Source organism: Budorcas taxicolor, chromosome 25 (assembly GCF_023091745.1).
Source record: "Budorcas taxicolor isolate Tak-1 chromosome 25, Takin1.1, whole genome shotgun sequence".
Lineage (NCBI taxonomy): Eukaryota > Metazoa > Chordata > Mammalia > Artiodactyla > Bovidae > Budorcas > Budorcas taxicolor.
Genome location: NC_068934.1, coordinates 44,970,356 through 44,995,391, shown reverse-complemented (window position 1 = coordinate 44,995,391; position 25,036 = coordinate 44,970,356). Strand labels below are relative to the sequence as shown.

The following is a 25,036-nucleotide window of genomic DNA, read 5'->3' as shown; positions in this document are numbered from 1 at the left end:
AGTCCTGCGCTCATTTTCCCCCTGCTTCGCAGTCCATCTCATCTTTGTGCTCCCTCCTCATTCTCTAAGCTGAAATCACCTCTGCTCCTCTGGTGCCCACAGTCGCTCACCTCTGGGCCTTCTACCAAAGGGCAGGGCACAGGATGGCCACTCGGCAAATATTTGTTAATGAAGTTTAACAACTTCCTAACAGGGCCTCTAGGGAAAACCAGGTAAACAAGAATATGTGTTGAAGAGATTCATGAAAAAAAAAAAAAAAGGGGAACAAATTCAGATCAACAGAACTCAATTCACCCTTGCCCCAAACACTTGGCTAAGATCTGATAACTTCTGAAGGGAGCAAATAAATTTTTTTCTTTCCTTTTGCTTTGAGTTACAATCAAAATCAACTACAAGAAAGTCTATCAGGTCTTTTCATATATATTATTTCATCCAGACCTCAAAAACATGACTCCGTTTGTGAGTGTGTGTGTGTGTGTGTGTGTGTGTGTGTGTGTGTGAAAGGGGTGGGGTGGGTGGGTAGGGAAGGTTCATTGCTGTACTCACAGAAGAGGAAACAGATTCTAAACAGTCATGACTCAGCTAAATGCCCACAGCCAGTAAGTGATGGAGCTGTATTCTAAACTCCAGTCTCCTCGTGGTAAGCAAATAATATCCCCTAATCCTCAGAACCTGGAAACCTTTTTCATGGCAAAAGGGACTCCGAAGATGGTGTTAAGGATGCCGAGGTGGGGAGGTGATCCTCGATTGTCTGGACGGGTCACTAGTCTTATACGTCTTTCTAAGGGGGAGGCAGGAAGGCCGAAGTCAAAGAACGAGATGTGAGCACAGAAGCAGAAGTCAGAGTGATGTGTGTCTGGCTCTGAAGATGGAAGAACCCCCGGGGTCGGGACCATGGAATGTAGGTGGCCTCTAGATGCTGGGAAAGCAAGAAAACCGACGCTCCCTGGAGCCTCCAGAAGAAATGCAGCCATGCCACCATCTTGAATTTGGCCCAGTGAAACCCATTTTGGACTTTTGATCTCCAGAATCGTGAAAATAAATGCGGGTTTTAAGCCACTACGTCTGTGTTACAGCAGCTGTTGGCGCTAATACACTTGTCCCCGAGGCCTCCCTGACACGGCTGCCTGCTCCGCCACCGACTGGAGCTCCTGCCCTTGTGCTCCTGAAACACATTCAGGTTTGTTAAGCAGGAATCACCACAGGTTCATGCTTGCCCCCTGCCCCCAGCCCCATCAATGACCACCCACAGCATCATTTGTTTCTCCTTCTGCTTCAGACTAGAAATGTGCTGGCCCAAAGGAACTCTGGGTCTGCCAACACCCAAGGGATTACTATACTTCACATAGCTGACGATTAAGAAATGTAACTAACTACACTGTTTAGCTGATTTCCAAGCCTTGCTGGAAAGGAAAGAGAACACAACAAGGAAAGGGAAGGAAAAACGAAAGGAAAAAGAAAGGATGACCAAAATGGAAGAGACTGGATATGCCCAATTTTGTTCCTCGTCTAAGGCTGCTAATTACGAATGCTTCTGGTTAAGTTATGTTTTTGTTTGTTTCAAAGCAGGGGCTTCCCTGGTGGCTCAGATGGTAAAGAACCCACTTGCCAATGCAGGAGATCCAGGTTCCATCCGTGGGTCGGGGAGATGCCCTGGTGAAGGGAATGGCAACCCACTCCAGTATTCTTGCTTGGAGAATTCCATGGACAGAGGAGCCTAGCAGGCTACAGTCCATGGGGTTGCAAAGAGTCAGACACGACTGAGTGACTAACACTTTCACTTTCAAAGCACCTACAAATGGATGCGCTGGTGCTAAATAAACTCACTGTAAGAAGAAGAGTCACAGGGGTAAACTGGGAACATGTGTGTTTCTGCCTCTGTTTGCCATCCTTCACTCTCTAGCACAATCCACACGTGAGTGAGCATCTCCTGAGCACCAGGCCTGCAGTGGTGGGAGTTGGGAGCCTTGTGAAGACAGCCCGGTAGGGAAGACAATGACACTCCTTGTCCTCAGCAATTTTATGCCCCGTAAGACTCCAGACCATCTCTCCTTTCACACAACATATAAAATACTGCAGGTATTACGGTGGAATCCTTTTCAGGAAGGAAAAACACACTACGGACCAATAAATATTTGGTGAATCAATAAACAAACCTGTATGCCACAGCACCTGATGTTAACAAGAAAGCCAAGAATGATTCAGTCCCTTAGGTAACAAAACAATGATTAATAGCAAGACTGGATGTGTTTAGTGTTTTCTCAGAAACCAGACACACCACATATGATTTCCATACTATTGGCAGTGAGTTCGATAGGTCTTTCAGTTGTTTGCTTTTAATGGTATCACTCAAGGGGATGTGGGGACATAAATGTATTCCAGTTCTTCAAAGCATCGGAAAAACGTCTGTAACTCATTAAGCATCTGCATGAGTGCCTGCTCCGTCAGTCGTGTCGGACTCTTTTGTGACCCCACGGACTGTGGCCCGCCAGGCTCCTCTGTCCAGAGGATTTCTCCCGGCAAGAGTACTGGCGTGGACTGCCATTTCCTCCTCCAGATCTTCCTCACCTAGGGAATTAAACCCATGTCTCCTCCATCTCCTGCACTGGCAGGCAGATTCTTTACCAGTGAGCCACCTGGAAAACCCCTATTCTCATGTAACTCTTACAATAATTCTAAGATGTGGGTACTATACCCATCATTCAGACAAGGATGTTGAGAAGGATTAAGAAACTTGCCCAAGGTCACAAAAGAAACTGGTTGAGCCAAGACACAAACTTAAGTTTATCTTAGTCCAGAAGTCCATTAAAACCAGTTCAAGGCACTTATCTGACAATCAGAAGAAATTATTTTTTTAATTACAAGTAAATATTTTCAACATATAACTTAATAGAAAAACTCTGATTAAATGAGACATATTTCTCCTTAAATCCACACTCACACAATACTGACTGAAACAGCCTCAGATAGAATTCTGAGGATGATTGAGCCTGGCAAGACATTCTGACTGAAGGTGTCTCACCAAACACAAGACTGAGTCAGAGGCTGATTGTAGGGTTTTCTGTTAGCCCACGTTTTATTGGTTGGACACTTCCTATGCAGCAAGTCCTTCCTCGATCATATGCTTGCTTTCATCCGTTCTTCTACAGCGGTAAAGATTTGGCTCTTACTCTGTAAGAAAGGCTTTAGGTGAGAGAGACGTGTTTTACATTTTAATAGGCTTCTTCTAGCTGTTCTACTAGGGCAGGATGAAAGGAAGAAAAGGGGAAGACGTGGAGAGTGAGGAAGCAACGGCAGTAGTGCAAAACTAAGGTGACAGATGTCTGGAGCCTGGGAGCAGAGCAAAGCGGTTTGAACCCTGGATATATCGCTGAACACACAGGGTTTGGATGGGAACATTTGGAAATATGCACAGGAAGATGAAGTCAGAGGAACACTGATGGCATAATCTCTGCTTCTGAGCAGTTCTTGAGAGGATGGGGATTAAGCACATCCAACAGTTCGCCAACAAATGTAACGGCGCGTACATAATACAAGTGCTAAATTACACAAAAGGAGATCATGAGTAATGGAGCGACGGTTTCGGGAAGGATATGTTATCTAAGCCCAAGTAAATTCTCTCCAGAAATTGCTTTCTTTTAGATCCTATTGGACTAAATCTGAAAGAAGAAAGAAGAAAGCTTGACAACTAGGTAGCAAAGGGAACAAAAATACATTAAGAATCTTTAAAACCTTCTAAATTATTCTAGTTTGTGCTCTGCTGTAAGATAAAACAGAAACAGCCTTACGTGATATCTACAAATGATCCCCCGTCCGCATTTAACAGCTGTTTCAAACTTATTCCCAAGAAACTGGAACTGGACGGGCTCAGCAGGAGAGAAACAGTCGCATACTCCATCTCAGCCCCCATCTCCTTCCTGACAGGCCATCAACGAACAGTGCAGTGGCCATATTTTGGACAGAAAAAGGGAGAAACAAAGATCTGGATGAAACAAAACAATGAAAAGCCTGTCTCTGAATCAAACGGACGGTCCTTGTGGGACCAGAGCAGATAAATGCTGGACCAGACGCCAAGTGGCCTGGATTACTCTTTTGTTCCAAGAAATGGCTGTGTCACACGAGCAAGCCGTGCTTCTCCCCCCCTGCAGATCTTTAATCCTAAAATGAGAAGAGCAAGCTCTGCCTTACCCGCTCCAACCTGCGTTTATCAGGATAAAGAGCACACCAGTAGAATAAAATTATGGGAAAGCTTTTCCTCTGTGGGATTAACTCTCCATTTCTAAAACTGTCTCCATTTTAACATGGCACCTGTGGAATTCTGCATGAGCTTCAATAACCAGAACAAAAAAGGTAAATTTCTGAGCAGTGTTTTTTATGGCTTATGAGGTTACTTGACTATATAGATACTGAACTCATTATTTTACATGAAATAGCATAATTTTGAAGCTAAGGCACTGCAACTAGAGAAAAGTCTGCACACAGCAATGAAGGCGTTATTATGTTAAAATGAGTAACCTTAGGGCTTTCCAGGTGCTTGAGTGGTTAAGAATCTGCCTGCCAATGCAGAGACAGGGGTTCGATCCTTGCTCCGGGAACTAAGATCTCACACGCCTTGGGGCAACTAAGCCTGTGCACCACAGCTACTGAGTCTGTGCTCTAGAACCCACGAGCTGCAATGACTGAAGCCCGTGTGCCCCAGAGCCCACGCTCTGCAACATGAGAAGCCACGGCAGTGAGAAGCTCACACACCACAACCAGAGAGGAGCCCCCACTCACCGCAACTAAAGAAAAGCCCGGGCACAGTAACGAAGACCCAGCACAGCCAACATAAACGCATACGTGAGCAAATCTTTAAAAAAGAACAGAAGATAAAATGAGCAACCCTAAAGCAGGTTTTTAAAGAGTAAAGCAACTGAATCATCATCCTGAAAGGCACAATGTGGAAGAGATGGGCTGAAGGAGATATAGAGGAGAGGAGATTTTACCATGAACGGATGACAGAAGAAAAGATTTCCTGTCTCTGACTGTCTCACAAGAAATCAGATGGCACGGGGCACTGTTCAAATGGAGAAACACCAGAGGATGAGAAAAACTTAGACCCAAACAAGAAACAGAATCCAGGAAGGTGCTCCAGGCTATTGGATGCGACTCAGGGGAGCAGAGGACCGCCGGGTTATGGGTAAACCCCTAATTTTCAGCTACTCAGCATATAGTTATCTTTAGGGTATAAATGCCAATCACTTGCACAAGCCAACAAGATTTACAATGTTTTCCCCTCGTTCTACAAAGTCCTTGATGGGACTCTTCTGGATGGGAAAACAGGCCTCGGAAGCAGGGTGAGGTGGGGAGGAGGGGCTTTTCTATTAAAGTCAGACTTGAGAATTCTCAAGTCTAGGACTTCCCCAGTGGTCCAGGGACTAAGACTCCGTGCTCGCAATACAGGGTGCCCAGGGTTCGATCCCTGGTCAGGGAACTAGATCATGCATGCCACAACTAAAAGACCCCACATGCCACAATTAAGATCCAGTATTCTGCAACTAAAACTCGGCGCAGCCAAATAAATATATAAATATTTTTTGAAAAAGATCAGATTCCCCTCAAAAACAAACAAACAAAAAAAAACACCTCAAGTCTGCAGCTCCTTAGTAATATAGAAGAGACTTAAGTGTACACTTTCTCATCTATAAAACAGAATTGCTGTGTGGACTGACAAATGCGGAAAGCACTTAGCACAGAGCCTGGCACATCAGAAGTGCTCAAAAAGGGTGCATGCCATCAGCATCGGACAAGCCCCAGTCACTTAAATTATAGCCCCTCACTGTGACAGCCCCTCAATCCATGTTTCAGTGAGAGAGGCAGAGGGCACGTGTGGGAAGAACAAAAACAAACAAAACCCTCCACGGTGCAGTTAAAAATAACAGGGGCAAGAACCAGTAAAATACACAAAAAAATACGCCTTCCACGGAGGACTCCCAAAGCAAGCATGGCTGAGTACTAGGCACTTATTAATACACGTTATCACATTAGTAAGCTCAAAAGAAAAAATACAATTACTTTATTAGATGCTAAAAAGGGATTTGGCAAAATTCAACACGGATTCCTAATTTTTAAAAGACCCTTGGAAAAAGAACAATAGAAAAACACTTCCTAAAAAAAATACTTCCTTAACATAGATTTTAAATATATATGTTTTTCATATAATTACCATGAGGACTGAAGCTGAGAGACCAGAGGCAGGAACAATATATGGGCCTCTCTCTGCTGTTTATATAAAACTGGTCTGAAAAGCTGGGTGAAGTAATCAGAAAAAAATGATATGAAAAGCTGAAAGGAGGAGACAAAGCTATCCCATTTGCAGGTGTGTGACTGTGTTCTAGAACTCAAGAGAATGAACCAAAAAGCTAGTGGAGTCATTAAGAAAATATTAAATACACGAAAATCAAAAGTTTCCTTAATGCAAACGCTAACCAATAGTTAAGTATAATTGGAAAGTAAGGAGAGATGCCTGCTGCATTCAAGTAGGAAATGGCTTCCCAATTAACTTCAAAGTGCTTCAGAAAAAAAATGGGACCGAATTTTAATAATTGCTGAATGCAGGAAATTAACATATATGGAGCTGCACTAAACTCTTCTACATTTCTGTAGGTTTTAAGATTTTCTTCTAGGGAAAAAAGAATAAAGAAGAGGGCGACACCCAACAGGATATTAACATGTATTCTAGAGCTGAAGTAATGAAAATACTTTGTTGTTGGGAAGAGAATAAACAAAGAGATCAGTGGAAGGGAACAGAGTCCAAAATTAGGCCGAGTATAGGGAACCGCCCCTTGTGGTCCAGTGGCTATGAATCCGCCTTACAATGCAGGCAACATGGGTTCAATTTCCGGTTGGGGATCTTAATTCCACAGGCTGTGGAGCAACTGAGCCCGAGCTCTGCGACTACCGAGCCTGCATACCCCAACTAAGACCAAATAAATAAGTAAATAAACATTAAAAACAATTAGGCCAAGTATAAATAAGAATTTATTGTATGTAAGAAATAGATAAATTAATTAACACATAGTATTAGAAAACTGGCTAGCTATTTGGACAAAAACAATGATGAATCTCCATCTCATTCCTTACTCGAAGTAAATTTCAGATGGATTAAAGATTTAAATAGAAAAAAGAAAGCCATAAAAGTATCAGAAAAAAATATGGACAATTTAAAAAATAGTCTTCTGGTGGGGAAGGGCTTTCTAAGCATCACACCAAATCAGAACCCACAGAGGAACTGACTGACACACATAAAAATCAAAAACTTTCATAAAGTAAATAATAAAACAGAAATTTAGAAGTATCCAAACAGATTTAAAGATTTTAACAACTAAAATGAAAAGTATTTATGATATGATAAAATGTCAAAACCTTAATATGCAAAGAGTTATTGCAAATCAATAGAAAAAAATTTCAAAATAAAAATTGGCAGAGGACATTAATAGGTAATTCACAGAAAAAGGAGTGGTGAAAAAACATAAACAGGTATTTAATTTTACTACTAATCAGATAAATAAAAATACCAACCATACTGAAAGAATGAGAAAAAGTGGCGAGACCCAGGGTTGAGAAATACAGGGAAAAGGCACTCTAAATGTACTGAATGAAAACTACTAGTGATTTTCATTTTTAGAGAGCAGTTTCATAATAGGCATTACATTCTTAATATGTATACCTTTCAGAAGAACTATACAAAAAAGATCTTCATGACCCAGATAACCACAATCGTGTGATCACTCACCTAGAGACAGACATCCTGGAATGCGAAGTCAAGTGAGCTGTAGGAAGCATCACTACAAAGCTAGTGGAGGTGATGGAATTCCAGTTGAGCTCTTTCAAATCCTAAAAGATGATACTGTGAGTGTTGCACTCAATATGCCAGCAAATTTGGAAAACTCAGCAGTGACCACAGGACTGGAAAAGGTCAGTCTTCATTCCAATCCCAAAGAAAGGGAATGCCAAAGAATGCTCAAACTACCGCACAATTGCACTCATCTCACATGCTTGTAAAGTAATGCTCAAAATTCTCCAATCCAGGCTTCAACAGTACATGAACCACGAACTTCCAGATGTTCAAGTTGGATTTAGAAAAGGCAGAGGAACCAGAGATCAAATTGCCAACATCCGATGGATCACTGAAAAGGCAAGAGAGTTCCAGAAAAGCATCTACTTCTGCTTTATTGACTACGCCAAAGCCTTTGACTGTATGGATCACAATAAACTGTGGAAAATTCTGAAAGAGATGAGAATACCAGACTACCTGACCTGCCTCCTGAGAAATCTGTATATAGGTCAGGAAGCAACACTTAAAACTGGACATGTAACAACAGTCTGGTTCCAAATCAGAAAAGGAGTATGTCAAGGCTATATATTGTCACCCTGCTTATTTAACTTATATGCAGAGTACATCATGAGAAATGCTAGGCTGGATGAAGCACAAGCAGGAATCAAGATTGCTGGGAGAAATATCAATAACCTCAGATATGTAGATGACACCACCCTAATGGTAGAAAGTGAAGAAGAACTAAAGAGCCTCTTGATGAAGGTAAAAGAGGAGAGTGAAAAAGTTGGCTTAAAACTCAACATTCAGAAAACTAAGATCATGGCATCGGGTCCCATCACTTCATGGCAAATAGATGGGGAAACGATGAAAACAGTGACACAATTTATTCTCTTGGGCTCCAAAACCACTGCAGAGTTGGACTATAAAGAAAGCTGAATGCCGAAGAATTGATGCTTTTGAACTGTGGTGTTGGAGAAGACTCTTGAGAGTCCCTTGGACTGCAAGGAGATCAAACCAGTCCATTCTAAAGGAAATCAGTCCTGAACATTCATTGGAAGGACTGATGTTGAAGCTGAAACTCCAATACTTTGCTTACCTGATGTGAAGAACTGACTCATAGGAAAAGACCCTGATGCTGGGAAAGACTGAAGGCAGGAGAAGAAGGAGAAGGCAGAGAATGAGATGGTTGGATGGTATCGCCGACTCGATGGACATGAGTTTGAATAAGCTCCAGGAGTTGGTGACAGACAGGGAAGCCTGGCATGCTGCCGTCCATGGGGTCACAAGGAGGCAGACACAACAGAGCGACTGAACTGAACTGATACCTTTTGAAAGTATAATCCCACTTTTAGAAATTTATGTAAGAAGACAGAGCAGTGCGTATAGGGAACGGATTAATAAATATCTTATTTATATAAGAAGCAATGTATAGTTTCTAGAAGGAATGATGTAGATCTATACATATAAATTGAGAAAATACAATAATTATAGTATACGTCCATTTTTGTTAACATTCCTAACATTCAGTTTTCATACAAACAAAATCATTTCAACAAATTTTTACAGTGGTCATTGCTGGGAAGCGGAATTCCACCTTATTCTTATTGTTTTAAGTTTTTTTGTATTGCTTACATTAAAAACATTTATTTTTCTTACCAAAAAATATATTCCCATTTTCAGAGATTTTTTTTAATAGTGATAATTATTAAAGCTAGGAGATCACCATTTTATTTTTTCTAGTTTTGAAAATTCTGAAGTTAAAAAATAGACAATTTGTTGTAAAAGAAACAGGCTGAGCAGAAATCAGAAGGCTATACAATAGGGGCATGAAAAGATGCTCAACATCATTAATCGTTAGAGAAATACAACATGGATGGACTTGGAGTGTGTTATGCTAAGTGAAATAAGCCAAAGACAAATACTGTGTGATATCATTTAGACGTGGAATTGAAAATATACAACTGACTCATGAATATAACAAAACAGAAGCAGACTCATAGAGAACAAATGAGAGGTTACCAGCGGGGGTAGGCAATATAGGGGGAGGGGATTAAGAGCTACAAGCAAATATAAAATAAGCTACAAGCATATACTGTGCAACAACTATACTTTATAACTTTAAAAACTGTGAATCACCATACTGTATGCCTGTAAATCAACTAAACTTCAATAAAAAAAAATCAGAGGGCTATAGTCACTAAAGAGCACTTAGTTTAAAAGTATGGTTTAAATGAGGGAAAAAAAGGTCCATCAAACTATTAATAATCCTAAGCCCACTCATATAACTGAAACAAAGGGTAAAAATCAGACAAAATAAGTTAGAATCTCAGAATATTGGAGCTGAATGCACTATGTCCATTTCACAGGCTCTAAGAGATGAGATATGAAAAACAGAGAGCTCTTCTAAGCCAAACACATTCCCTTCAATTAGAATGAGTATAGATGCCAAAAGCTGAATATTATACCAAACCAAACCAGACTCATGTTCTCCTCTGCAAAAGTGCTACTTAACAGCTCCTTAAAGAAATCAAGGAGAAGCTTAAACAATATTGAAATGTCAAATATCTCCCTCACATGTTAAAACCACTGTTCAACTTTTAAAAAATGTAATGAAAATGGTCAGTTTGACTCTGTAATGAGTGTTTTAACAAAAAACATTTTATCTCACTTTACAAGGTAGAATGAAACATGATATACAGCTGAAAAATACCAGATAGGCACTCAACAGGGTAGCAACCCACTCCAGTATTTTTGCCTGGAGAATTCTATGGACAGAGCACCCTGGTAGGCTACAGTCTGTGGGGTCGTACACAGTCGGATATGACTGAGTGACTAACACTTTTCACTTAACAGGAAAGGAAAGCAGATAACTAATAAACACATAAAAAGAGGCCCAAACCAATCAGTAACAAGGAAAATGTAAATCAAACCACAGTGAGATACTATTTCACAGTCACCAGAGTAGCAAAAATTATAAATCTGACAATATCAAGTGCTGTGATCAGAGTGATCAGAACAATTAAACACCGCTGGTGGGAGGGCAGCTTGGTCCATCTACTTTGGCAGAGTTGGCTTTACAAAGCAAAGCTGGAGAATGCAGGTTCCCTGTGCCAGAGTCTACAAACAGACCTTAGATAAGCAGTTCTCTAAGTACGGTCTGGGACTCAGGGGATCCTTTTGGGAGGTATGTGAGGTCAAAACTATTTTCAAAATAGTTCTAAGATGTTGTTTCCTATTTCACTCTCATTCTCACCTAACTATGAAAGTGTCTTCACTAGTATGTGATACTGTTAACAAATTTGAATGCAGAAGCAGATGCAAGAAATCAGTTTTCATAAAGTCAGTAAAGAGTTGTGATAAAAATGTAAAGCAATGCCATATTTTTCATTAATCTTTTTTGTTTCAGAAGCTGTAGTTTTCCTTTCAGAAAACTTTTAATTTTTAGTTTACTATTTTATTGTAAAATTATTATTTTAATAAATTGATAATCATTTCTATCTTAATTTGTAAATATTAATAGCTATAACCCACCAGAAGACATGCCTTTAGCATGAATATTTGTACCCCCATAAAAAAATCCAAACAAACAAAAAAAAGATCAAACAAAAAATTGGTTACTACCACAAATATCTATCAACATACATGCACACACAGTAATACAATGGAATACTACATACACATCAATGGAAATGACTGAATTACAGATATACACAACAGTAAGAAAAGAGAATACAGTTAATACGATTCCATGTACATAAAGCTCAGAACACACAACTCTAAACAATACACTGTTCAGGGAGACAAATACTCAAGTAAATGACAGAAAGAATTCTGTACTGAGGGTAGCAGTTACCTCTGACGGGGACGGAAAAGGATGCGACAGAGAAGAACACACAAGGAACTCCGAATGATTAAATTCTTTTTCTTAAATCTGGGTGTTTGTCGTAAAATGATTGACATAGTATATCTTTTCTAAATATTCTTATATATCTATATTCAGAATACTCAATATTTAATAAGAATAACTAGAGATCACTTTGGTTCAAGACCCGGGAAAAGATGAAGCAGATCTAAATGCTAAAAAATGGGGCCAAGGCGTCTGGATGCATTCACTCACTACATGTTTCTTAAGCATCCACCAGGCACTACTACTCTTAAGGGATTTTTCAAGGGAAACAAAAGACACAAAATTCCCTCCCTTAAGCGGCTCACAGGAAGAGAAGCTGGACTTCCACTTCACAGAAGAGTGGAGAAGCTGAAGCAGATCGGCACTCCTGCCAAGAACAACGGGAAAAGCTGCCTGGGACACAGGAATGGTCTGTTTTAAAGTAGTACAGAGCATCCGGAGGGGCCACAAGAAGAGAGTCTTGAGAAGGGAGTTGACTTTTGCAGTAAATTACAGATTCTGAATATGGGCAGGGGGCAGAGAATCTGGGCTTTGTGTCACACACCAGCAAAATGGAGGCTTCAAATCTTCAAAACTGCCTGGTTTTCTCTAAGGACGTCTGCTGAATACTGAGGGTGAGTGAGGCAGTAAAGAGCTAAGCAGAAATCTCCTGAAAAGCAGTTTTGTTACATAAAGAAATGTGAGCTCTACAGGGAAAAGGGTTCTGAGAACACATAAGGGTTTCTGGAAAACCCTGGAGGGCTTGGGAGAATCAGAAGTTAGTAAATTTGAGCCTCAGCAGAGTTGCAAATTCAACTTCCGTCTAGTACAGTTGCTGATTGGGTTAAGGTCATCAGCCCAGCAGAGGGAAAAGGGATCCTGTCTGGAGAAGAGTATCATCACCTGGAGCTCCTACAATTACTTTCGTATGCAAAGCCTGACGTTACTAGATGCGGTGAAAGACAGGACCACACACAACCCTGAAAACTAACAGGGGGGTAAAAACAGACTGACAGAGACCCTAAGATGATCCAGATGTTAAGTGGCAGCTGAAAAACACCTAAAAATAACAATAATTAATCTGGTTTTAAAAAACCAGGAGAAAGGTAGGAAAAGGGAGACGAAAAGATGGAGAATTTTACCATAGGACTGCAGACCTACACATAAGCACCTACACAGAGACGACTTGTGAGCTATACATCTCCTCCAATCATGAGACTTGTATACTCAACAGCTTGTGAAAGTCGCGTAGTCGTGTCTAACTCTGTGGCTCCATGGACTGGATGTTCAACTGCTGACTGGCTGGCAGTTCCCCTTTGAAGTATCAATAGCGTCTCAAACTCAACATGTTCAAAAACCAAACTCTCCTCAGTAGACTTCCTCCCTTCCACTGTTCACAGTCCATTCTATAAAGCAAACAAGAAATCCAGGAGTGACCTACATTAGCTCTCCCTCCCCTGCTTTCACAACCCAACCATTACCAAGTGCTGTCGACAATGCCTCCAAAGGGTTCTCAAATCCATTTCTACCCACTGTTACCAACATCAACCAAGTCTAAGACACCGTAACCTACTTCTGCAACAGGCTCCTAACCAACCTACCTACACTCTTGCTTCCCTTCAACTTCTTTACCTTGTGGTTACAGAGATCTTTTGATTATATCTGGTGTCCTTCAGCTTCAAATAATGTCTCCCAACCAGGCCAGGGGTGCTAGTGGTTAAGAACCTGCCTGCCAGTGGAGGAGATGCAGGAGACTTGGGTTTGATCCCTGGGTTGGAAAGATTCCCTGGAGAAGGGAATGGCTACCTACCCCAGTATTCTTGCCTAGAAAATCCCATGGACAAAGGAGCCTGGCGAATTACAGTCCTTGAGGGAGCAGAGAGTCAGACATGACTAAGCAACTGAGCATAACCAGATTCAGTGAGGACACTGCCAATGCTATTTGAGCTCACCACAGCAATCCAAGCGCCTGCCTCCAATGCGGGAGACCCGGGGTTCGATCCCTGGGTCGGGAAGATCCCCTGAAGAAAGAAATGGCAATCCACTCCAGTATTCTTGCCTGGAGAATCCCATGGATGGAGAAGCCTAGTAGGTTACAGTCCACGGGGTCGCAAAGAGTCGGACACAACTGAGCGACTTCACCTCACCTCACCTCACCTAGCAATCCAGGCACCTAACAGAGTGCCCAGCACATAGCCCTGGACATACTGTTGAATTAGTGAACATACTTTCTAGAGTTCTGCCCTTGAAAACTGAGTGGGAATTTCTATACTGACTACTTGATTATTCACAGACCCAATTCACCAAGGAGTGTCAATTTCAGGGAAGCAAAAAATAGAAAAGTATAAGTAAAGTCTCTTAGTGGCTGACTTTAGAATAAAGAATACAATAACTGGTTTTAGATTAAACCAGCTCTAGACTGCCGTGTTTAGTCGCTCAGTGTGTCCAACTCTGCAACCCCAAGGATTGTAGCCTGCCAGCCCCTCTGTCCATGGGGATTCTCCAGACAAGAATATTGGAGTGGGTTGCCATGCCCTCCTCCAGGGGTTCTTCCCAATCCAGGGATCGAACCCCGGTCTCCCATACTGCAGGCGTATTCTTTACCATCTGAGCCACCAGGGAAGCCCATGAATACTGGAGTGGATAACCTATCCCTTCTCCAGGGGATTTTCCCGACCCAGGTATCGAACCGGGGTCTCTTGGATTGCAGGTAGATTCTTTACTAGCTGAGCTACCAGGGAAGCCCAGTTCTAGATTAAAGCTGCCAGAATCAGACAGAGAAGTATCTTTGTGTGGACCATCTTTCCAATTCTCTTAGGTATATATGACCACTGGAACTGCTGGGTCATACGGTAAATTTATGTTCAGCTTCTTAAGAAACTGCCAAAGTATTTCCCCAAGTGGTTGTGCCATTATGCATTCCCACCAGCAATGTCTGAGGTTCCTGTTTTCTCAACAACCTCACAAACATTCATTACTGTCTACCTTTTTGATTATGGCCATTTTAGAGAGTGTGAAGTGGTATCTCATTATGGTTTTAATTTGCATTTCCTTAATGACTAATTTATGTTTCCCCAATGACTAATGTGCTTATAATGATGAGTATCTTTTCACGTACTTATTTACCATATCTTTAGTGAAACGTCTATTCAGATACTTTGCCCATTTAAAAACTGATTGTCTGTCTTAAGTTAGGCAGGAGAAACATCAACAACCACAAATATGCAGATGATACCACTCAAATGGCAGAAAGTAAAGAGGAAGTAAAGAACCTCTTGATGAAGGTGAAGGAGGAGAGTGAAAAAGCCGGCTTAAAACTAAATATTAAAAACTAAGATCATGGCATCCGGCCCCATCATTTCAAGGCAAATAGAAGGAAAAACGGTGGAAGCAGTGACAGATTTCCTCTTCTTGAGCTCTAAAATCACTGCAGAAAAGCCTAGAAACCCACTCCAGTATTCTTGCCTGGAAAATCTCATGGACAGAGGAGCCTAAGGGCTACAGTCCATGGGGTCACAAAGTGTCAGACACGACTGAGCAATTGAGCATAGACAGTGTGTTGAAACGCAGACACGTTACTTTGCCAACAAAGGTATGTATCGTCAAGGCTATGGTCTTTCCAGTGGCCACACACAGCTGTGAGAGGTGGACTGTAAAGAAGGCAGAGCACCAAAGGATTGATGCCTTCGAACTGTGGTGCTGCAGAAGACTTCTAAGAGTCCTCTGGACTGCAAGGAGATCAAACCAGTCAATCCTAAAAGGAAATCAACCCTGAATACTCATTGGAAGGACTGATGCTGAAGCTCCAATACTTTGGTCATCTGACACGAACAGCTGACTCATTGAAAAAGACCCTGATACTGGGAAAGATTGAGGGCTGAAGGAGAAGAGGGCGTCAGAGGATGAGATGGCTGGATGGCATCAGTGATGCAATGGCCATAAACTTGGGCCAACTTCAGCAGATGGTGAGGGACAGGGAGGCCTGGCATGCCGCAGTCCATGGGGTTGCGAAGAGTCGGACACGACTGGGCAACTGAATAACAAGTTTTTAATATATTCTGAATATAAGTCTTTTCTCTGACAGTGGACTTTTAATCACAATAAAGGAATTCAGAAGAGACTTGAAAATATCTTCTATGTGATGAAGAGAAAACAACTTTGAATTCAGAACTATATGCACATATAAAATACATTTTAGAATGAGAATTAATTAAAACATTTTCTGATAACAAAACCTGAGTTTACTACCAAAAGACCCTCCTATATATATATTACTTTTATCTACCGCTATGTAACAATACAAATGGCTTTAAATGACACATTTATTCTCTCACAGTTTCTATGTGTTAGAAACTCAGAAGCAGCTGAGCTGGGTGGTCCTAGCTCTAGGTCTCTCAGGAGGCTGCAGTTGGGATGTTGGCCAAGGTGCAATCTTCCTGACCAGCGTCTGCTTTCTTTCCAGGTGGCTCGTTCACAAGTATTGGCTGATGGTGACAAGTGGCCTCGGTTCCTCTCCCAGGGCTGTCTGATAACCTCAGGACATGGCAGCTAAGCTGGCTTCTTCACAGAACAAGCAGGTCCAAGAAAAAGCAAGGCAATGGTGCCATGTATTTTATGACTTAGCCTCAGAAGTCACGCGCCATCATTTCGGTGACATCCTAATGGTTACACAGCTCGGCCCTGTTCACTGTGGGAGGGATACTAAGAGTGTGAATCCCTGACAGGGTGAATCACTAGGCACCTTGGAGGCTGGCTTGAACCTCAGTATACCTTCTTAAGGACATACTATACAAACAAGAAAATGGTACTAGAAGATCAAGGTCAAGGATAGAAAAAGAAATGATGAACAAAGAAAACAGCAAAAATGTGGATAATTTAAACAAACTGCTAATATGAGATGAGAATGACTAAGTTTAATTTACCAATGGTAAATACAACATGAATGGTAAGAGGGACTGCCTGAAGTCAGAGCATGTTTTTAAGGTCCCTGAATTGTTTCAGAGGAAAATGGAAACTAACTAACGTTAAACTCCTAAGTGTACACTTTCATATTTTGAGAGTAATCACCAAGAAACTGAAAACTGAAAGTCTGAGAGTCCCTAGGACAGCAAGATCAAACCAGTCAATCCTAAAGGAAATTAACCCTAAATATGCATTGGAAGGACTGATGCTGAAGCTGAAGCTCCAATACTTTGGCCACTTGATGCTGACTCACTGGAAAAGACTCTGATGCTGGGAAACACTAGGGCAGGAGGAGAAGGGGGTGACAAAGGATGAGATGGTTGGATGGCATCATCAATTCAATGGATATGAGTTTGAGGAAACTCCAGGAGACAGTGAAGGATGGGGAAGCCTGGTGTGCTGTAGGGTCCATGGGGTCACAAAGAGGCAGACATGACTAAGTGACTGAACAACAACAAATCTTTCAAATTGCTAGTTTAAATGGATTGTGAGAAAAAAAGAATCAATTTATCCAGTTCAAAAGGAAACAGGAAATGGGTTTCACAAAAGAAATACAGTGAAAAAGAAATCATAATAGAAATCAGAAATACTCAGAACCAAACATCAACTGAAACATTATATATCAACTTTGTTATTGCTACTAAAGAGGTTCTTAGAGGAAATTTTATCTTCTTGTTGCTTTTCAGAGGAAACAAAGTGGTTGTATTAGATAAGAAATGCCAAAATTAATGAATTAAGCAGCCAGTAAGAGGTTAAATAAAAAACAAAACCCCCCAAAAAACTCAACCCAAATCAACCAACCGAACAAAACACTAGTGAAACAAACCAAATATATCTAAAAGTAAGAAAATGATAAAGCAAATTTCATAAAATAGAAAATAAACATATATGACCTAACAGACTAATACAATTCATACACCAGATTCATTTTTAACGGGACATACTCCAGACAAAGCAGAGATTTATGAGTATGCCACAAACCACTTCATGCAAATAAAGCTGAAAACTTAGATGAAAAGGGCAGATCCCTAAAAAATATAACATACCAGAAATGACTAAGGAAGCTAGAGAAAAGCTGAATGGCTGTGTAAACACTAAAGACATTGAGCAGTGATTTTAACTCTTCTGAAAAAGAAAACACCAGGTCCAGATAATTTTTAGAGGCAAATTCCATCAGCTATTCAAGGGAGAGATAATATTCATCTGCACACATTCTTCCAGAGGATCAAAAAGAGAGAACACTTTTCAATCTATTTCATAAAATTTACATATCATTAATACCCAAGAAAGAAAAATTATTTGTAAAGCAGTATTAGCTGAGGGAGCACAGAATTTGTGAAGGAACAGAGAGATAGACAAATGTAATGCACCAGAGTGCCCAGAAACAATCACAATTATACAGAAATTTGACAGAAGAAAAAGACAGCATTTCATTAACTGGGAAAAGAAAACACTATGAAACAAACAAACAAAAAATCAGATCCACACCTCACACCATGTATAAAAATAATCTCCACGTGGATTAAATACTTCAATGTGAAGTGCAAAATTGTAAGAGAAATATGGGAGAGTATCTTTCAAACTCTGAAGGATGGATTTCTCAAAAAAGACACTGAAAAACATCCAGAAATTCCATTATAGTAAAATTAGGAATTTCTGTTCATCAGGAGCTACGACAGAGTGAAAACACAAATCATGAACTTGGAGAAAATTTTTAAGACTCATAATACTGACAAAGGACCTAGAATATAAAGAACTCCTGTAGTTCACGATGAAAAACCCTGACAAATCAACGGCAACGTGGGCAAAAGACATGAACAGATGTTTCATGTTTCCAGAAGAGGAAACAGTGATGGCTAATAAATACACAGAAATATGCTCACCCTCATTATGAATCAGAGAAATGCAAACTGAAATCAAAATATCATTTTACACCCACAAAACTGGCAACACTCAATGTGGGTGACGATGCAGGGCAACAGAAATTCATATGCAGCCGGTGGGAGTTCCATCACTCAGGAGACTATCGGGCATCATCTTATGAAGCCAAACATGAGCGAAACCCACGATCCAGCACTTTCCCTCCTTCTGCCCTGTGTACCAGGAGACACGCACAACCGTGCGCACAGCACTCACTGGTTATGTGACCTTGTGCGAGCCACTTCATCTTCCTATGCCCCTGTTTCTTCATCTGCAAAACATGGACTGTAATACCAACTCTTGGGCTAGTTGTCAGGATTCATATATATAAAAGCACTAAGAACAGTGCCTGGCCCGTAGGAAGCTCCCTATAAGCTATCTGGGCTTGGGTGGATGGGTGGTGGTACTGTTTACTGAAATGAGGGAGTTAGGGGAAAGTTTTGGGGTGAATAGAAAAGCCAGGACATTGTTAGAGTTTGAGGCAGCTTGAATATCCAAGTAGAAACAGTAAGTAATCAGCTGGCTATGAGTCTTGAGCTCAACGGAAAGCTTAGACTAGAGATATGGATTTAGGAGACATGGCATAAAGAAGACATACAAAGCAATGGGAACGGGTGAGATCTTCGGGAGGAAAATTCAAATAAGAAAGAAGGCCAAGGGACTTCCCTGGCGGTCCAGTGGCTAAGAGCCACTGGTTCAGTGGTTCATCGCTCACTGCAGCGGGCTTGAACTCGATCTCTGTCGGGGGAACTAGGATCCCGCATGCCCCGTAGCAAATAAACAAATGAAAGAATGAATGCAAGCTCTATATGAGATTAAAAGAAAAGAAAAAAGAAGGCCAAGGATGGAATCCTGGGTATTCTGATGCATGAAAGTCTGGCAGAGAAGGAAGGTCCAGTAAAAGGGTCGGAGCAGCTGCCAGTGAGGGAGGAAAAGGACGCGCCTGCATGAGCCTAGGGAAGAAAGCGCTTAAGAAACTGTCCAACGCTGCGAGAAGCAGAGTAAGCCGCTGCCGCTGCCGAGGAGCAGAGTAAGCCGAGGAGAGAAAACCCATCACTGCATTTAGCAAAACAGAGAATCCTGGTGATCCCAATAGGCATTTCAGTGGAGTAGTAAAAACAAAAGCTTGACGTACCCTTTCTCATGAGAAATATAAGTAGTTGTAGATGGAGGGGAGGACAGAGGAGAAAGTTTTGAGCTGGAGAAAGAGCACCATGGTACCCGGTCCCCTTCCTGACCAGTGTGTGAGTCTTTAACAATGCACATTTTCTAGCATGCAGCTGCTTGTGAAAAGTGTTGGGGCCGAGTGGCCTCACCTGAGGTTCCCTGTGGCTCTCAGAGTTCCCCTGGGGACAGAGAAAATACGTTTCATCTGAGAATGTGGGGAAGCGAGGTGACTGGAGACTTGAAAAGGAATAAACCAACTGAATAGAAAAGATGTATTTTAAAGTAGCTCTGGTGAGGCTCTAGAATTATATACGAGGAAAATGGCATACCACATGAGTACCCAGAAAGTTTCAATTTCTGTCCTTCCATATCATTATCCCAGGGTCACTGGACTATTTTTGAAATCACAGAGATGAGGAGCTGATCTGAATCCCCTCTGCAATGAGATTTGACTGATAAAGAGAATAACACATGAGAAGGAAGCCTTGAACTCTGTACAGTTCAAAAGAAGCACAGTAACCGCAGGAGGCTGAAACCAGAGATCGATGTTCTCATCCCCAGTTGTGGAGGCATCGCAGCCACTGGGATGCTGCAGCTTCCCATGATCTGAAGAGCCAGGAAGGGGATACCCAGCTGCTTTCCCGACTCCTTTCCTTTCTCATTCGCCTTCTCTTTCCTGTACTCCCCTCTCCCGACATCCAGCCTGACAGATTCTTACAGTGTTTAAACAAACAAAAAACTGTGTAATCTGGATTCAAGATGGCTTTCTCTACAAAGACAACATTTTAAATAGTAGATCATGTTAGGGGCTGAAACAGCTCACCATTTTACCTTCAAATACATGTATGCTAAATACTGTAGACCCAGCTGGCTTCTTTGTTTCCAGAGAAAATAACATTTTTCTTTACTGTCTCTGTCTATCCCACCCCAAGGCAGGGTCCACCTTTGGCTCCAGAAACAAACAGCTGCTCTTAGAGGTGAGGTCTGAGGATAGTCCTTGGGCATTCTTGACAAAGGACTTCACAGAGGAGAATCACCATTATCTGAAGGTTTGAAATCACAGGGCTTCAAAGAAGAATACTCCCCATGTTACAGCTTTCTATTCACAGAACTTCCACCTTGAAAAGAAAAATGCTGGGATGCAAATGAGCATCTTTCCACTGTTTCCATGCCTCCACTGTGGGATCATAATACCTGAAGCACACACTTTAGACCTAAGATCAGAATTTACCTCAGAAATGTTATAAAATCAAATTAGCTTGGTCTCATAGTAATAGAGCCCAACATACTGGAGTGTGAAGTCAAGTGGGCCTTAGGAAGCATTACTACAAAGAATTCCAGCTGAAAGTGTGTTAGTCATTCATGTCCAATTCTTCGTGACGCCATGGACTATAAACTGCCAGGTTCCTCTACCCATAGAGTTCTCTGGGCCAGAGTACTGGAGTGGGTAGCCACTCCCTTCTCCAGGGGATCTTTTGGATCCACGGATAGAATTCGGGTCTCCTGCACTGCAGGAAGATTCTTTACCATCTGAGCCACCTCCTAAAAGATGATGCTGTTAAAGTGCTGCACTCAATATGGAAATTTGGAAAATTTGGGAAACTCAGCAGTGGTCACAGGACTGGAAAAGGCCGGTTTTCACTCCAATCCCAAAGAAGCGCAATGCCAAAGAATGTTCAAACTACTGTACAATTGTGCTCATTTCACATGCTAGCAAGGTTATGCTCAAAGACCTGCAAGCTAGGCTTCAGCAGTATGTGAATCAAGAACTTCCAGATGTACAAGCTGGGTTTAGAAAAGGCAGAGAAACCCGAGATCAAATTGCCAACATTCACTGGATTATGGAGAAAGCAAGGGAATTCCAGAAAAACATCTACTACAGCTTCACTGACCAAACTAAAGCCTTTGACTGTGTGGATCACAACAAACTGTGGAATATTCTTATCCTACCTGAATATCCATCTTACCTGCCTCCTGAGAAACCTGTATGCAGGTCAGGAACCAACAGTTAGAACCAGTCTTGAAATAATGAACTGGTTCCAATTTGGGAAAAAAGTATGACAAGGCTGTATATTGTCACCCTGCTTATTTAACATATGCAGAGCACATCATGTGAAATGCTAGGCTGGATAAATCATAAGCTGGAATCAAGACCGCTGGGGGAAACATCAACAACCTCAGATAGGCAGATACCACTCTAATGGCAGAAAGTGAAGAGGAACTAAAGAGCTTCCTGATAAAGGTGAAAGAGGAGAGTGAAAAAGCTGGCTTAAAACTCAACATTCAAAAAACAAGATCATGGCATCTGGTCCCATCACTTCATGGCAAATAGATGGGGAAAAAGTAGAAGCAGTGACAGATTTTATTTTATTGGGCTTCAAAATCACTGCGAACGGAGATTGCAGCCATGAAATTAAGACACTTGCTCCTTGGAAGAAAAGCGTGACAAACCTAGGCAGCATATGGTAAAGCAGAGATTATTACTTTGCCGACAAAGGTCTGTCTAGTTAAAGCTTTGGTTTTTCCAGTAGACATGTATGCATATGAGAGTTGGACCATAAAGAAGGCTGAGGGCCAAAGAACTGATGCTTTTGAATTGTGGTGCTGGAGAAGATTCTTGAGAGTCCCTTGGACTGCAAGATCAAACCATTCAATCCTAAAGGAAATTAACCCTGAATATTCTCTGGAAGAACTGATGCTGAAGCTGAAGCTCCAATAGTTTGGCCACCTGATTCAAAGAGCCAATTCATTAGAAAAGACCCTGATGCTGGGAAAGATTGAACGCAAAAGAGGAAGGGGTCAGCAGAGGATGAGATGGTTAGATAACATCACCAATTCAATGGACAGGAATTTGAGCAAACTCTGGGAGACAGTGGAGGACAGAGTGCTGAAGTCCATGGGCTGCAAAGAGTCGGATACAACTTAAGGACTAAACATCAAGAAATGACAAAGTAATTACAAATGTTGGGTGACAAGAAGACAATCAGGGCAGACTCTTATCAACAACTAGTTTCAAAGGAAGAACTGCAATCAATTTTTTAAAACTTCGTTGTATCTTTTTTAGTACTCTCTCACTCTCTAATTCTTCTATGGGCTCCCAAAATAAAAACGGTGAGAGAGAAGAGACTTGTGGTTGCCAAGGGCTGGCAGGGGCAGGCAGACTGGGAGTCTGGGGTCAGTAGATGCAAATAATTCCAATAGAGAATGGATAAGCAACAAGGTCTTACTGTACAGCACAGGGAATTATATTCAACACCCTGTGGAAAACAATAGAAAAAGAATATAAAAAAGAATGTATATACACAGCAACAATCATTTCACTATACAGTATAAACTAATGCAACACTGTAAATCAATTATACTTTGATTAAATAAAATTTCTAAAAAGGGGTTATTTTATAATGCCTTCAGGATTGTTTATATCTAAAATGGTATCTTTGACTCCTTCCTCTCTAAATTTACTGCCTATAAAATTTTAAGAGTCTTACTCAGCTTTATACAATAGATGCACAAGTCTTAGAAAATGTACTTTTGTGTGTGTGCATAAAATAATTTCACCAGTGACAACTTCAGATATGCCTTATTTTCATCTGTGTTTGTGTTACTTTCCTAGGGCTGACATAAATTACCACAAACTTGGTAACTTAAAACAACAGAAGTCTGATCTCTCAAAGTTCAGATGCCAAGAAGTCTAGATTCCAGGTGCTGGCGGAGCTGCACCCCCTCTGAAGTCCATGGGAGCACCCGTCCTTAGCCCCACGGCTCCTGGGGGCTGCTGGCAGGCATGCCTTGGCTTGCAGACACACCCCAATCTCTGCCTCCTGTCCTCACATAACCTTTTCCTTCGTGTCCATCTCTCCTCTTTCAAATTTCCCTCTACTTTCTAAGGATACCAGAAGATCCTCTCTCCAAACCAGGCCACATTCACGGGTACCCAGAGTAGTACACTGACGTATCGTTTCAGGGGCCACCATTCACCCAGTGACACAGGTTAATCTCCATTTGGCTGGGCTCCTAAAATAAAGTATGCTTGCCCTTCACGTCATTTGTCACGTTCTTCCAAGAATCCAACCTGACTTGGGAAAAGCTACTACTGACAGGAAGTCAATAGAGAATCCCTTGATGCTGCGAATGCTCACTTCCTAAGCTATCGATTTTCAATTCAAATAAGGGTTTTTCTGTGGGAAGAAAATGTAGCCTATTGGATCTCCACTTTCATATCTGGTAGATATTTCAAGTGGGAGTTCATTTACTGTTCTAGTGGAATTAGATTAATAGGGTCATTTCTATTATCACTATGACCCACACTTTAGATATTCCTGTTTTTCTTTTCTAACTTTTTATTTTTGAAAATTCAGTCACATAGCTTTCAAAGAGGGTGATGTAGTTAAAGACCAAATTAGCCAAGGGAAACAAAATGGTTTGGTGACCAGCAACCAATGTGACATGTGGAAGGCTAAGATGACCTGTAATGCTAAGAAAAGCCATTCTCAAGGTCTTTGCTGATGGATGAGCAAGAAAGTAGACACAACTAATGCAATTTGGCACTAATATTGCACCTGATTATGCATTGGTGTTTTCCTAACACATACATACACTCTTTTTTAAACATTCTTTTCCATTATGGTTTATCCCAGGAGACTGGATATAGTTCCCTGTGCTATGGGGTAGGATCATGTTGCTTCCCAATTCTAAATGTAACAGCTTGCATCTACCAACTCCAAATTCTCAATCCAGCCCTCTCCCGCCCCTCCTCCCCATGGCAATCACAAGTCTGATCTCTACAGACATTCTTATTTTTCTCCCTGAGTTTAAAACCATGGATTTATTCCCTACCCCCCACTCACCCAGGAAGAAGTGGTTTTCCAACAGGGAGAACTAAGATTCTATCTAATTGAGCTATACTCTCCTCTTGGCAAGCGGCAACCACTTTAGCTCCCTTCCTCCACTGTCCTGCCTTTCCTCAGCCATCCTTTACTCCAGGTCATGCAAATCACGTGTGTGTGTGTGTGTGTGTGTGTGTGTGTGGTATGAGTGTGAATGTGTGTATGTGAGTGTTTTATGAGTGTGTATATACGGTATGTGCATGTATACGCATATGTCTGTGTGCATATGGTGTGTATGTGTGTGCTCACTGACTCCACTGTACTTCCTGATTGCCTGCTTCACTACGAGGACACGTATTCACTTGTCTTTTCTATTCAGAGGCTGACAGAATTTCTTTAAATCTTGGCCGTAAACACACACAGGGAAGAATAACAGCAGACACAGCACTTACTCTGCCA

At 41.5% G+C, this 25,036-nt stretch overlaps 1 protein-coding gene across 1 annotated transcript in view; it reads right to left on the bottom strand.

Annotated features, from left to right (window-relative positions):
- The window catches only part of PACS1 (phosphofurin acidic cluster sorting protein 1), a 144,060-nt gene that overhangs the window by 38,992 nt on the left and 80,032 nt on the right, over nucleotides 1-25,036 (bottom strand). The window lies entirely within an intron of this gene.